The 13958-nt window shown below is 49.1% G+C and overlaps 1 protein-coding gene across 5 annotated transcripts in view; it reads left to right on the top strand.

The window, feature by feature from the left end:
• Window positions 1–13958, top strand: part of CUEDC1 (CUE domain containing 1) — a 90882-nt gene that overhangs the window by 12361 nt on the left and 64563 nt on the right. The window contains 1 exon segment of one of the 5 annotated variants that reach the window (NM_001099064.1): window positions 6431–6514. The exons of the other annotated variants lie outside the window; for them this stretch is intronic. The gene's annotated coding sequence lies outside the window, so the exon portion shown is untranslated. 5 annotated transcript variants of the gene reach the window in all.

Raw genomic sequence — 13958 nt, 5'->3', positions numbered from 1 at the left:
GCTGTAATGGTCTAACAATAATTACATTTTGGTTACCTACTTATCGTATGCCAGTCACCTCTCTCTGCATTTTAAGAGGATACATTTATTTACTCAGCCCACTATGTGTACAGTAGTATTGACCACTTTCCAGATGAGGGGATGGAGACTCAGAGGGCTAAGTCAATGTGCCCAAGGGCAGACAGTCAGGTAACTGAGGAACTGGGGTCTAAACCCTGAAAGCCAGGCTGCTGACTCTGTAGACGGTGTTTCTAAGATGGCTTTGTTGTCGTGTAGTACTTCTTACTCTTCCACTGTTCCTCTTGTGGTTTGATGAGCCGAAGGAGGGATAAGCTGAGCCTGGAGGTAGATTAAGTGTACAGATCACAGTGTTGGAAAGAATGAGGAGACGGAGCATATGAGAGCTTTTTTTGGAGTTATAGGGAAACAGCTGTTTCTAAGTTTGGGACAGAGCCAAAGAGCACCAGCAGAGACAGAGAAGGACATTTTCTCGGTGGCTTTTTGTTCTCTGCTGTGAGGGGCTGCACTGTGGATTTAAGGGCCACATGTCTCTTTGCTCTCCTATCACATTTTATTTGGAAGCCTGTCTTTCCATTCCAGCCCTCAGCCGTGACAGCTTCAGAAACTGAGAAAACTGCCATAGATACGGATAGCAAATTCTTGAGATGTGAAAGGCAAGGTGAAGGAGAGGCTTGTTAGTGGAAGTTCGTCTGTTTTTGTATTTCTGTGAACCTCTATGGGGGTGACCCATGGAGTGGCTTGTGCTCAAAGGAGACAGAATTGAGAACTTGGGTGACTTTCTTCTCATGAGTTGTCTTAATAAGAGGATGGATCATCCTGTTAGCTTTCATCTTGGAAAAGAGAGTGGGTGCGATGGTATTTGACAGAAACCAGAGGCCTTCTGTTGGGTCTCCCAGGGCAGAGCTGGGCCAACAGAAGGGCCTTGGTGACTCGAGCCAAGGGTGGGGGCCCCTGGGGGCTTTCGGAAGGGCTGCCGGCTTTGTGGCACTGCCACTTCCAGCCCTCTCCAGCCCTGAAAGGCTCTGGGAAAGGAATAGACCTTATGAGAGAAATGGATTGGGGGTTGGTCAGTTTTCAATGGGGTTTCCCAGGTGGCTGAGTAATAAAGAAACCACCTGCCAGTGTGGGAGACCTGGGTTCGATCCCTGAGTCGGGAAGATCCCCGGAGGAGGAGATGGCTACCTACTCCAGTATTCTTGCCTGGGGAATTCCATGGACAGAGGAGCCTGGGGGCCTACAGTCCATGGGGTCGCAAAGAGTCAGACGTGACTGAGTGTACACTCACGCATTTTTAGATGGCAAACCACTGGTGAAATTCATACATAGCAGTGATAATTTTGAGGATATTAATGTAAAAATTCATCCCATACAACTGGACAACGCAAACATAATATTTGATCTTTAGGGATGTGAATGGCTACTCCGACTCCACCCCTTGAAGGGGGTGGGGCGAGGCCCTCCCTGTGTTAGTTAGTACCTGGTTCCCCTGGTACATTCTGGGGGACTCTTGTTTTCTTCTAGAACTAGGAAGGGAAGCTTCCAGGTCCTGGAGTCACCCTCTTTGTCTCTGAGTTTGTGAGGAAGCTGGGGGGCACATCCTTCTCTGACTTACTCTCTGTGACCTTTCTGCAGACTCTCCTTTGGATCATGAGCTGGGTCTGGGGTCCCCAGAGGAAGGGGAGGTCCCTTTGGGAAGGAGGGATTGCAGGAAGACTCCCTCAGACCAGCCACCCAGTTTAGGGATAGTGACAGGGTGGTTGTGTTTTCAGACTTCCTTTGACCTCATAGCACAGTTTACCCAGAGTGGTTGTGTTTCTCCACAAGGCCCCACTGCCTCTATTTTGCCTCATTTTCCTTTCTTCCCCAGCCATCAGCAGCAGATACTTTTTAAAAAAGAAAATAGGTATTTGGCTGTGTTGGGTCCTGGTTGTGGCCTGCGGGATCTTTCCTTGCAGTGCACTGACTCTCTAGTTATGGGGCATGGGCTCAGTTCCTCCAAGACATGTGGAATCTTCCCGGACCAGGGATCAAACCCACGACCCCTGCATTGCAAGGCAGAAGTCCCAGTACCTACTGTTCTAACACTGCTCCTATGTGTAAGAGGATTTACTCATGTCAAGCATTTCACTTCAGTTATTTAATTTAGTCCTGTACCAAACCTATATGCCAGGGATTATTGTCTTTTTAGATGGGGGAACTGAGGCTGAGGGCTAAGTAACTTGTCCACGTAATAGCCACTTATTGTATGGGATGTGTTTTTTTTCTTTGTTTTACAGTTTATGATAAAAAGTTTCAAATATACTCAAACTTAGAGAAGCTAGTACAATACGTTCCCTTGGACCCATTACCAAACTTGTTCATTCCTTGTGGAGAAGCCCCCACTCTGGTGCTTCTGGGGCTGCAGCGTACAGCAGATACCTTTGTGTGAATGAGAAGAAAGGACCCTTTCTCCAGGGTTCACAACTTAGTAAGCTGAGCATAGGCTGGATTCACCCCATCTGCCCCTACGGGTGGACCCTCTGTGTAGTGAACAGCCCACATAACTGTATGTGATGGCTCTGCCTGCCTCACTTCTCTTCTCATCTAGCTTTTGACACAAAGAGTCAGAGTGATTTCTCTGGTTGGCCCTCAATTACAAGGGATGGGGGGAAGAAAGCTCAGGTGTTGGGGACTTCTGGGGCTAGAATAAATTAAGCAGGGGGGTAATTCCAGAGGAGATACTCAGGCTGCAGAGGAGGGTGAGGGCAAATGAGCTCTGTCTTTTATTGCTCCTGTTTTTCTACCAGCCACCTGCTCTGCTGATGGCTCCTCCCCGATGCCTTCTCCCTTCTGTTCTGTGCCCAGGGCAAGGGAGGCACTTGTATGTGTCCACGTGGCTGGCAGGGGGGCAGCTGGTAGAGCCCAGGGTGTGAAAACCTGGTGTGGACTCAGTCTTGGCTGCCACCCTCCTGGAGTCGCTGGGACAAGCTGTTTTTGCCTTCTGGCAGCTTAACTTTTCTTGGGGCGCAGTTTAGTCAGTGGCCCAGGGGGAGGTCCCGCCTTCATGCCTGCAGAACTGCTCCTTTTAGTCCCAAAGTCTGGTCTATGGGTCACCAGATAGGGGCCATCTTGAAGAGAGAAATTGGGTCTTTTTTTTTTTTTTTTTACTACTGTGCTCTTGTGAAGACTTGACTCATTGGAAAAGACTGATGCTGGGAGGGATTGGGGGCAGGAGGAGAAGGGGATGACAGAGGATGAAATGGCTGGATGGCATCACCGACTCGATGGACATGAGTTTGGGTGAACTCTGGGAGTTGGTGATGGACAGGGAGGCCTGGCATGCTGCGATTCATGGGGTCGCAGAGTCGGACATGACTGAGCGACTGAACTGAACTGAACTGTGCTCTTGGCTGTACCCGTTACAGCGTCTAGTCTTGGGGCTCTAGGAATATTTGTTAAACAAATGAATGTTAGACAATTCAAGCGTGCTGCAGACCAGAGAAATGTGCTGAAGAGCCCCGGTTGAATGTTTTATGTGTTTCAGTTGGGAGAGTAGCTGCACTATGCTGCAGTAATAATCAAACTCTGACATTGGGGCGGCTTGACACAACATTTCATTTGTGCTCATAGGAAGTCTGACGTGGGTCAGACAGTCCTCCTCCCATCTGTAGTCACATCATCTGGACATATGGGGTCATCACAGTTCCCCAGCCCCTGGCTTTTAACTGCCTTACCAAGGAACTGACACCTATTACTTCTATGCACATTTAATTGGTCAGAACTTCTCACATGGCTCCAACCTAACTGTAAAGGAGGCTGGGAAGTGTAGAAGGGCAAAGGGTTGTCTTCATGGTTTCAAAGGAGAGGATTTTGTTTTGTTTTTCGATAGGTAAGAAGGGAATTTATTCAGATTCAGAGAGAAGCACACTCCACAGAGTGTGGGCCATCACAGAGGTTGCGTGCTGCCTGTATTTCTTATCTCTGGTTTTAATCTATTAGAGTGCCTACAGCCTCATCAATTATCGTCAGTTGTCATATTTTTTTAAAAACACTAACAAGAAGGGAATACCTGCCACTTTCTTTAGTCCAGGGAAGAAGGCAACAGATGGCCGAAGGGGAGTCACATGGCAGGAATTTTAACCTCTCCTTTATTACATTTAATCTTGTGATAATCATTTAGTCACTCCACCTTTGTGAGCCTCTTTCTTCATCTGCAAAAGGAGGATCATTATCCAACCCATCTGTTAGTTCAGACTCTACTGATTGCAAGTAACAGAAACCAACTTGAGCTATTTGAAGCCAAGGAGAATGTAAGAATCAAGGGCAGGAAATACCGCTGGCCTCCCTAGCCTGGAACTGCAGGATGCCACTGCTTCTGTGGATGTATGCTAGATGTCATGGGTCCTCAGCCCCCAGATATACCCATTTTCCTTCTAGAAACATCAGACTGGATTGTATTTCAGACCTTTGATTCAGATTCCTGAGAAAGAATCTGATCGATCGCTTACTGTCAGTTGTCTCCTGATGGTCCAATCAGTGATGGCCAGGAGCACATTGTCACATAGTACCACCTGGCTTGGGTCCTTTCCCCTGTGAATGTGGGTGGGGGCAGTCCTCAAAAAAGGTGCTGATGCTTACCTGGTTCAAGGGTTGTTGAGCTGACTGGATGTCTGTAAGAGAGCTTTGAGAACTATTACTATAAAGTGCTGCATAAATATGAGCTGGCAGGGTGGTGTGTTAGGAGTCTTGGAGAGTGCACTGCCCTGAAGAGGGGTGGGAGAGATTATATTGCTGTGAGAGGGAATTTCAGTTTTGTTGGAGGCAGGGGAGCTGTTTGTTGGAAAGTCATGGAGCAGAGACTGAAGGAAGTGGACAGGACTAGCATGGTCCATTGCTTGGGTCAAGCTGCATTTATAGGCCATTAGACCATAACATTGTAAAAGAAGGAGTACTCTGCGTGTGTTTTCACCTCTGTACTTGAAACTGCAATTGTGGAAATGATGTTAGTCCCCATTATGGCTCTCCCACTCCAGTGTTCTTGCCTGGAGAATCCCATGGACGGAGAAGCCTGGTAGGCTGCAGTCCATGGGGTCGCACAGAGTCAGATACGACTGAAGCGACTTAGCAGCAGCAGCAGCAGCAGCAGCAGTCCTTGCCTGACACGGTCCCAGTGGGCTGACTATGAGCAAGTCATGTCACTTTCCCTGGGCTGAGTTAGTTCCACTCTTTGAAGATGTCCATGTTAGGTGGGGATGAAGGCACGAAGTCTGGAATGAGACGGTTGGGTCTGCATCCTCACCATTCCCTTGCTAGCTGTGTGACCTGGGGCCATTTCCTAACCTCCTCCAGTTTGTGTCCTCACTTGTAACAGGCGGATATTCATAGTACCTACCTCATGAGGTTATTGTGCCAGTTACATGAGATGAAAGCTCGGTAAAATATCAGCTAGTATGGTTAAGGGAAGCCAAAGCTGCCGGATGCCAGGGACCCGTGGCAAAACTGTGTGCTCGGTACTCTTGAGTCAGAGTGAACACGAGGCCCACGGGGGCGGGTGGGACGCTGGAGGGGCCTGGGGACCCACCACTAGAGGCAGTCTACGGGCTGACGCTCGCGGCTCTCCAACAATTCAGTTCCTCCCTGGAGACTGCGCCGCCCCCGCCCCCCGCCCCTCGGAGCCGCTTCTGGGCTGCCGGTCGGCTGGGTTCAGGAAGTTCAGCGGCCCCTTCCCTGCAGTCTTGGGGGGGGTCCTGGGTCTCAAACCAGAGCCAGGTTTAAGATTAAATTGCTTCCCGTGGTGAAACGGCAGTTTCACCTCTTCAAAAAAAATTTGAAGATCTCTTCAAAAAATAAATGAAGAAACGCCCCAGACCACAGGACAGTTTGAGGGCTGAATTATTCAGACGCCCGGCTGGCTCCTCGGGACGCTGGGGCCGGGGGAACGAGGGCCCGGCGCGCGCCCTCAGGCTGCGTCGCTGCGCCGCCCGCCCGGCAGCCCCAGGCCGCGGGTCCCGGCGCAGCGACTGTGAGGGCCACGCAGCGCGGCCCGCGGCCCGAGCCAGGGCGAGGAGGCAGGGCCGGAGGGAGGCAGGGCGGGCCTTCGCCACTTTGCCCCCTCAGGACGGCGTCTTCTGACCGGAGGAGCGCCGCGCTCCCGGCGGCTAAGGGGCGCAGGGGACGGGCGGGGCCGCGGGGAGGGTCGGGCCGGGTGTCCGGGCGCCGCGCCGCCTCCCTGCCGGAGGGCCGTGGCCATGGCAACCCGGCCGGCTGCGGCCGCGCGGGCTTTCAAAGGCGGCCTTGTTCCCGGCTGGGGGCCCTCCAGGCCCGGGCAGGGAGGGGCCGCGCGGAGGGGTGGCCTGCGGCGGAGGAAGTGCCGCCCCGCGGCCCCCTCCCTCCCCGGCTCGTTTCCTGGAGGCCCGGGTTTCCACAGCTCCTTCTGGAGAATGAAGAGAAACCTCAGCAGGAGGATGTGTTCAGGCGACAGTGTGTGTGTGTTTCTGTGTGTAACTGAGAGGAGGTAAGAAAGCTTGGAGGGGGGGGGGGGATCACTATCTTGCTGGCCTCCTAGAATGAAGAGTCTGGTGCCATAGACAGATTTTAGCAAGCTAGCCAGTGCCACCTGAAGCAGCTCTTTAAGACTCACTCATCCTTTTGGCAATGAATATCAAAGGAGAAAATATCAGAGAAAATACTAAGTCACTCATTGCTGCTGCTGCTGCTAAGTCGCTTCAGTCGTGTCCGACTCTGTGCAACCCCATAGACGGCAGCCCACCAGGCTCCTCTGTCCCTGAGATTCTCCAGGCAAGAACACTGGAGTGGGTTGCCATTTCCTTCTCCAATGCATAAAAGTGAAAGTGAAGTCGCTCAGTCGTGTCCGACTCCTAGCGACCCCATGGGCTGCGGCCAACCACGGTCCTCCGTCCATGGGATTTTCCAGGCAAGAGTACTGGAGTGGGGTGCCATTGCCTTCTCCAAGTCACTCCAGTAGATGCTACTGGAGATCAGTAGAGAAATAACTCCAGAAAGAATGAAGGGATGGAGCCAAAGTAAAAACAATACCCAGCTGTGGATGTGACTGGTGATAGAAGCAAGGTCCGATGCTGTAAAGAGCAATATTGCATAGGAACCTGGAATGTCAGGTCCATGAATCAAGGCAAATTGGAAGTGGTCAAACAGGAGATGGCAAGAGTGAATGTCGACATTCTAGGAATCAGCAAACTGAAATGGACTGGAATGGGTGAATTTAACTCAGATGACCATTATATCTACTACTGCAGGCAGGAATCCCTCAGAAGAAATGGAGTGGCCAACATGGTCAACAAAAGAGTCCGAAATGCAGTACTTGGATGCAATCTCAAAAACGACAGAATGATCTCTGTTCGTTTCCAAGGCAAACCATTCAATATCACAGTAATCCAAGTCTATGCCCCAACCAGTAACGCTGAAGAAGCTGAAGTTGAACAGTTTTATGAAGACCTACAAGACCTTTTAGAACTAACACCCAAAAAAGATGTCCTTTTCATTATAGGGGACTGGAATGCAAAAGTAGGAAGTCAAGAAACACCTGGAGTAACAGGCAAATTTGGCTTTGGAATACGGAATGAAGCAGGGCAAAGACTGATAAGAGTTTTGCCAAGAAAATGCACTGGTCATAACAAACACCCTCTTCCAACAACACAAGAGAAGACTCTTTACATGGACATCACCAGATGGTCAACACCGAAATCAGATTGATTATATTCTTTGCAGCCAAAGATGGAGAAGCCCTATACTGTCAGCAAAAACAAGACCAGGAGCTGACTGTGGCTCAGATCATGAGCTCCTTATTGCCAAATTCAGACTTAAATTGAAGAAAGTAGGGAAAACCACTAGACCATTCAGGTATGACCTAAATCAAATCCCTTATGATTATACAGTGGAAGTGAGAAATAGATTTAAGGGCCTAGATCTGATAGATAGAGTGCCTGATGATCTATGGAATGAGGTTCGTGACATTGTACAGGAGACAGGGATCAAGACCATTCCCATAGAAAAGAAATGGAAAAAAGCAAAATGGCTGTCTGGGGAGGCCTTACAAATAGCTGTGAAAAGAAGAGAAGCAAAAAGCAAAGGAGAAAATGAAAGATATAAATATCTGAATGCAGAGTTCCAAAGAATAGCAAGAAGAGATAAGAAAGCCTTCTTCAGCGATCAGTGCAAAGAAATAGGGGAAAACAACAGAATGGGAAAGACTAGGGATCTCTTCAAGAAAATCAGAGATACCAAAGGAACATTTCATGCAAAGATGAGCTCGATAAAGGACAGAAATGGTATGGACCTAAAAAAAAAAAGAAATGGTATGGACCTAACAGAAGCAGAAGATATTAAGAAGAGATGGCAAGAATACACAGAAGAACTGTACAAAAAAGATCTTCACAACCCAGATAATCACGATGGTGTGATCACTGACCTAGAGCCAGACATCCTGGAATGTGAAGTCAAGTGGGCCTTAGAAAGCATCACTACGAACAAAGCTAGTGGAGGGGATGGAATTCCAGTTGAGCTCTTTCAAATCCTGAAAGACGATGCTATGAAAGTGCTGCACTCAATATGCCAGCAAATATGGAAAACTCAGCAGTGGCCACAGGACTGGAAAAGGTCAGTTTTCATTCCAATCTCAAAGAAAGGCAATGCCAAAGAATGATCAAACTACCGCACAATTGCACTCATCTCACACGCTAGTAAAGTAATGCTCAAAATTCTCCAAGCCAGGCTTCAGCAATATGTGAACCGTGAACCTGATGTTCAAGCTGGTTTTAGAAAAGACAGAGGAACAAGAGATCAAATTGCCAACATCCGCTGGATCATGGAAAAAGCAAGAGAGTTCCAGAAAAACATCTATTTCTGCTTTATTGACTATGCCAAAGCCTTTGAGTGTGTGGATCACAATAAACTGTGGAAAATTCTGAAATAGATGGGAATACCAGAACACCTGATCTGCCTCTTGAGAAATTTGTATGCAGTTAGAACTGGACATGGAACAGCAGACTGGTTCCAAATAGGAAAAGGAGTTCGTCAAGGCTGTATATTGTCACCCTGTTTATTTAACTTATATGCAGAGTACATCATGAGAAACGCTGGACTGGAAGAAACACAAGCTGGAATCAAGATTGCTGGGAGAAATATCAATAACCTCAGATATGCAGATGACACCCCCCTTATGGCAGAAAGTGAAGAGGAACTAAAAAGCCTCTTGATGAAAGTGAAAGTGGAGAGTGAAAAAGTTGGCTTAAAGCTCAACATTCAGAAAACGAAGATCATGCATCCAGTCCCATCACGTCATGGGAAATAGATGGGGAAACAGTGGAAACAGTGTCAGACTTTATTTTTCTGGGCTCCAAAATCACTACAGATGGTGACTGCAGCCATGAAATTAAAAGACGCTTACTCCTTGGAAGGAAAGTTATGACCAACCTAGATAGCATATTCAAAAGCAGAGATGTTACTTTGCCAACAAAGGTCTGGCTAGTCGAGGCTGTGGTTTTTCCTGTGGTCATGTATGGATGTGAGATTTGGACTGTGAAGAAGGCTGAGTGCCGAAGAATTGATACTTTTGAACTGTGGTGTTGGAGAAGACTCTTGAGAGTCCCTTGGACTGCAAGGAGATCCAACCAATCCATTCTGAAGGAGATCAGCCCTGGGATTTCTTTGGAAAGAATGATGCGAAAGCTGAAACTCCAGTACTTTGGGCACCTCATGCGAAGAGTTGACTCATTGGAAAAGACTGTGATGCTGGGAGGGATTGGGGGCAGGAGGAGAAGGGGATGACAGAGGATGAGATGGCTGGATGGCATCACTGACCCGATGGACGTGAGTCTGAGTGAACTCCAGGAGTTGGTGATGGACAGGGAGGCCTGGCGTGCTGCGATTCATGGGGTCGCAAAGAGTCAGACGCGACTGGGTGACTGATCTGATCTAACCACATGGCAATTTACATCCTTATGTATTAGCGAGTGAATTTTAGTGAGAAATCTGATCTTGAGAGCTCGAATAGCCTTTGCTGTTTTTTTAGGGGAAGTGTGGCCCCTGGGGTTTCCCACCCTTTGTTTAGTCTTTAGTGTTGAAAGTGAAAGTGTTAGTCCTTTAGCTGTATGGGACTCTTTGTGACCCCCTGGACTGTAGCCCGCCAGGCTCTTCTGTCCATGGAATTCCGCAGGCAAGAATACTGGATGGCTTGCCATTCCCTTCTCCATGGGATCTTCCCCACCCAGGGATCGAATCCTTGTCTCCTGCATTGCCGGCAGATACTTTACTGACTGACCTACCAGGGAAGCCCAAGTATAAAAATTGGGAAGGATGGCATGTCTGCTCTCTAAGCAACTTGTGAGTGATGAATGTATTTCCACTTTGGGCTGCTAGGGGTTAAGAGCCAGATCTTCTTCCTTGACACCTTATCACTCTTTGTTGGCTTTCTCTGAAGAGGTGGCCTGCAGGAGTAGCCTCAGGTGTGGGGAGTTTGGAAGGCAGGATGTGAACTTGACTGCATCCCATCAACACTGGCCAGGCCAGTGTCAATCAGTTCTCCAGATCCTCCTGGGGAACCCTTGAAGCAAGGTGTGGGGAAAGATTCTTGCCTTTGGGTCTCAGAAAAAGGCTAGTTCTGGGCCTGAGTTTAATTCCAAGTCATGATCAGCCCGAGGGAAGCAGCAATGTCAGGTAGACTGGATTTTCTACTGTTGCAGCTGTGCCTTGGCCTTATGCCTTCCATTCTGGCCAAGAAAGGTGGAGAGGGATCAATAAACTTGAGTACACATAGGCGGGCATCCTGGCCATTTAGCAAAGGGTCCTCACACCCAAGCGACAGCATGGAGGGGGGCTCCTTCAGAGGTTGGGGACTGAGACCAAAGTCAGTCAGACTGGACTCTCATTGACCCCCGCCTCTGTCCCCTTCTCCTCGTGAAGCTTGGAAGATCGTGTTAGTAGATTATTCTTGTCATATACAATTGAATCTGGGAGAGAGGGTGCTACCTGCAGTGGCGTCTTCATCTAGTTGGGGTGGAGAGGGCTCAAGAACTTTCCAAACTCTTCTGATTAGCATGAAATAGGTGCTGCATGGAGCATTGTCTAGAGCTTCCCGAAGAGAAGGGGGAAAAAAATGTAGTTCATGCTTCTGGAGAAATTCCGTCTAGTGGATGAACCAACCAGCACGTTAAAGGAACATAAAGGGCCTGTAAAGTGATAGACATTCTTGTTTACTTGTAGAATCTTAGACCAGAATTAGAATGTGTGTGAGGTGGGCCCAGGTACAGGTGAGTCAGAAGCTCCCCAGGTGTTTCTTACACACAGCCAGGGTTTCAGGCCATCCCCCAGTGCAGTGTTCACAAACGGGGATGGTTTTGTCCCCCTGGAAGACATTGGCAGTGTCTGGAGATGTTTTTGGCTGTCACAAGTACTGACGGGAGTGAGAGCATCTTGTAGGGAAGTAGCACACAGCAGGGTTTGGAGGTAGGAGAATGTGGTTTGGGTTTGCAAAGAAGAAAGCGGTTCGTGGTTTCAGAGAGTCAGCTGAGATCCGGAGTTGGTTTTTCAGCCTGATTCTCCCCAGCGTGGGTTGTGTCTTGTCCAGGCACTTTTGGTTCAGACATCAAGCCCCTCTGGCTGTTTGCTGTGTGTGTCAGTAACCCTCAGGCCCTGTTGTGAGGGAGGTGAAGGAGTTGGTGTCAGGTACCGTCAGCGTCAAGGGCCCAGCCCCGCCCTGAGGACTGCCTTTCCCTGAGTCCATGCATGAAGGAAAGCTGCTGCGCAGAAGCTCGCCTTCCTCTGGCTCCAGGAACAGGCCCTTTGCCTGAGTTAATGGCATCATGGCCCCATTGGTCATTTATTCCCTACCTCTTAGAAAAGGGTGAGCCCATCATGGGGCCAGGCTCGTGGCAGTTGGTCCAAATACATTTTTGAATGAAAGAGTGCATCCCTAATGAGTGGGAGATCTGAACCATTTATTGTGATTTGCCCAGTTAATAAGTACGCCTTGGGCCATAAGTTGAATTAGGAGATGCAGAGTGGTAATAAGGAGGACAGTCCAGGGAATTGGACAGGGAACCTGAAGCAAGTGGGAACTTCCCATTTCCCTCTGGAGTGGCCACTGAGGAACCATTTCTGCCCTCTGAGGTGACCCAAAAGTGCATGTGTGGTGATCCTCCCAGGGCGCCACTGTCCAAGATCCAGCCACAGGGTGGGATGAGCAGAGCCAAGGCAGGAAGCACAGTTGTCTCTGTGTGTGTATGTGTGAGCTTCTTTTGCTTAACGTGATATTCTTGAAATTCATCCATGTTGCTGTATGTATAAAGTGTGTGTGTGTGTTCTCTTTTATTGCTGACTAGTCGTCTTCCATTGAATTGAGAATCCATAATTTCTTTTCTTTTTAAAGACAGGAAGAGCACCTCAAAGAGGAATAGACTTCTCTGAAAAAGCCTGAAATGTTCTTTTTCAGCATCTGTGAGTTTATGTGTTTATTTGTGGGCTGAGCTAGGTCTTAGTTGCCGTGTGGGCTTTGCTCCGGTTGCCGTACAAGGGCTTCTCACTGTGGTGGCTTCGCTTGTGGAGTCCTGGCTCTGCGGCATTCGGGCTTCAGTAATTGCAGCACTCAGGCTCAGGAGTTACCGTTTCCAGGCCCCAGAGCACAGGCTCAGTAGTTGTGGCCCATGGGCTTAGTTGCTTCTCGGAATGTGGGATCTTCCTGGTCCAGCGATTGAATGCGTGTCTCCTACATCGGCATGAGGATTCTTTACCACCGAGCCACCAGGGAAGCCCCAGGAAGCACAGTTTAATCAGAATACCTCCTCTTCTCTGGTCTGGTTATAGGTAGCAAATGCTTCAGAGCTGCTTTTCTCTGCCTTTGAGGCCTTGTTTCTGCAACTCAGGAGAAAAGGGCCCCTGATGTCCCAGGCTCAGGCTAGGGTGGGGAAGGTGTGTTTCCGAGGTTGCCTATGATAGGAGCCCGGCCATGCAGGGCGTCCCGCCCTCTCACAGCCAGCCCCAGAGGGTGTGCCTGTTCTTGGGCCCGTTGCTGGGTTCTGGCAGGCTTTGTCCGGTGGAGCTCCCAGTTCCACCTTATCTGCTCCTGAGTGATGTGCAGTTGGAACCTTGCTTCTTGATGTCAGGTCCCCAGACCAGCAGTACCCATGCCTCCTGGTTAGAAATGGAGAGTCTTGAGCCCCACTTGAACTGCCCACATCAGCCTGCATTTTAACAAGATGCCCAGGTGATGTGTGGGCATGTAAAAAGCTGAGGAATGCCTGCTAGAAGACTGTTCTGCGAGGAAGCACCTGGGAGAGTGTCCTCTTTTGAGCAGCATAGGTGCTGTGTTTGTAGAGGGCTTTAGGACAGTGTTTCTCAAACTGAGGTGAAGGACCGGTGGCTTATTTCATTCATCTGGGGACGGATATGTGCCCCAATGAACACGACCATCACAAGTCTGACATGTCCAGGCTGATCTGTATGCTTTCTCTATTCAGAGAGACAAGTCTGCCATGACACGCTTGAGTGTGTAACTATCAAATTGCTGGAACTTCTCTAAAGCCTTCTTTACTCTCTCTTCCTGTACTTATCTCTCCAAGGACCTACAACAAACAGTTTGGTCTGCAGATCTGCTTTAAGTGATCTTGGTCTCAGGTCCCATCTTCAGGGTCAGACAGACTTGAATCCTGGTTCTGTTACTTCCTCGCTGTGTGTTTTTGGGCAGCTGTTTAACCTCTCTGAGTCTTAATTTTGTTGTCTGTAAGTCAGAGATAATAATCCCCATGCCTCATAGGGTTGGAGTTAGCATTAAATGAGAAAGCGTGGGTGAAGCATGGAAGGCGTACTTGATAATGTGCTGTGCTGTGCTGTGCTTAGTCGCTCAGTCGTGTCTGACTCTTTGTGACCCCATGGACTGTAGCCCGCCAGGCTCCTCTGTTCATGGGGATTCTCCAGGCAAGAATACT

This window comes from Bos taurus, chromosome 19 (genome assembly GCF_002263795.3).
Source record: "Bos taurus isolate L1 Dominette 01449 registration number 42190680 breed Hereford chromosome 19, ARS-UCD2.0, whole genome shotgun sequence".
Taxonomy (NCBI): Eukaryota; Metazoa; Chordata; class Mammalia; order Artiodactyla; family Bovidae; genus Bos; species Bos taurus.
This window is presented reverse-complemented; position numbering and strand designations above follow the sequence as displayed.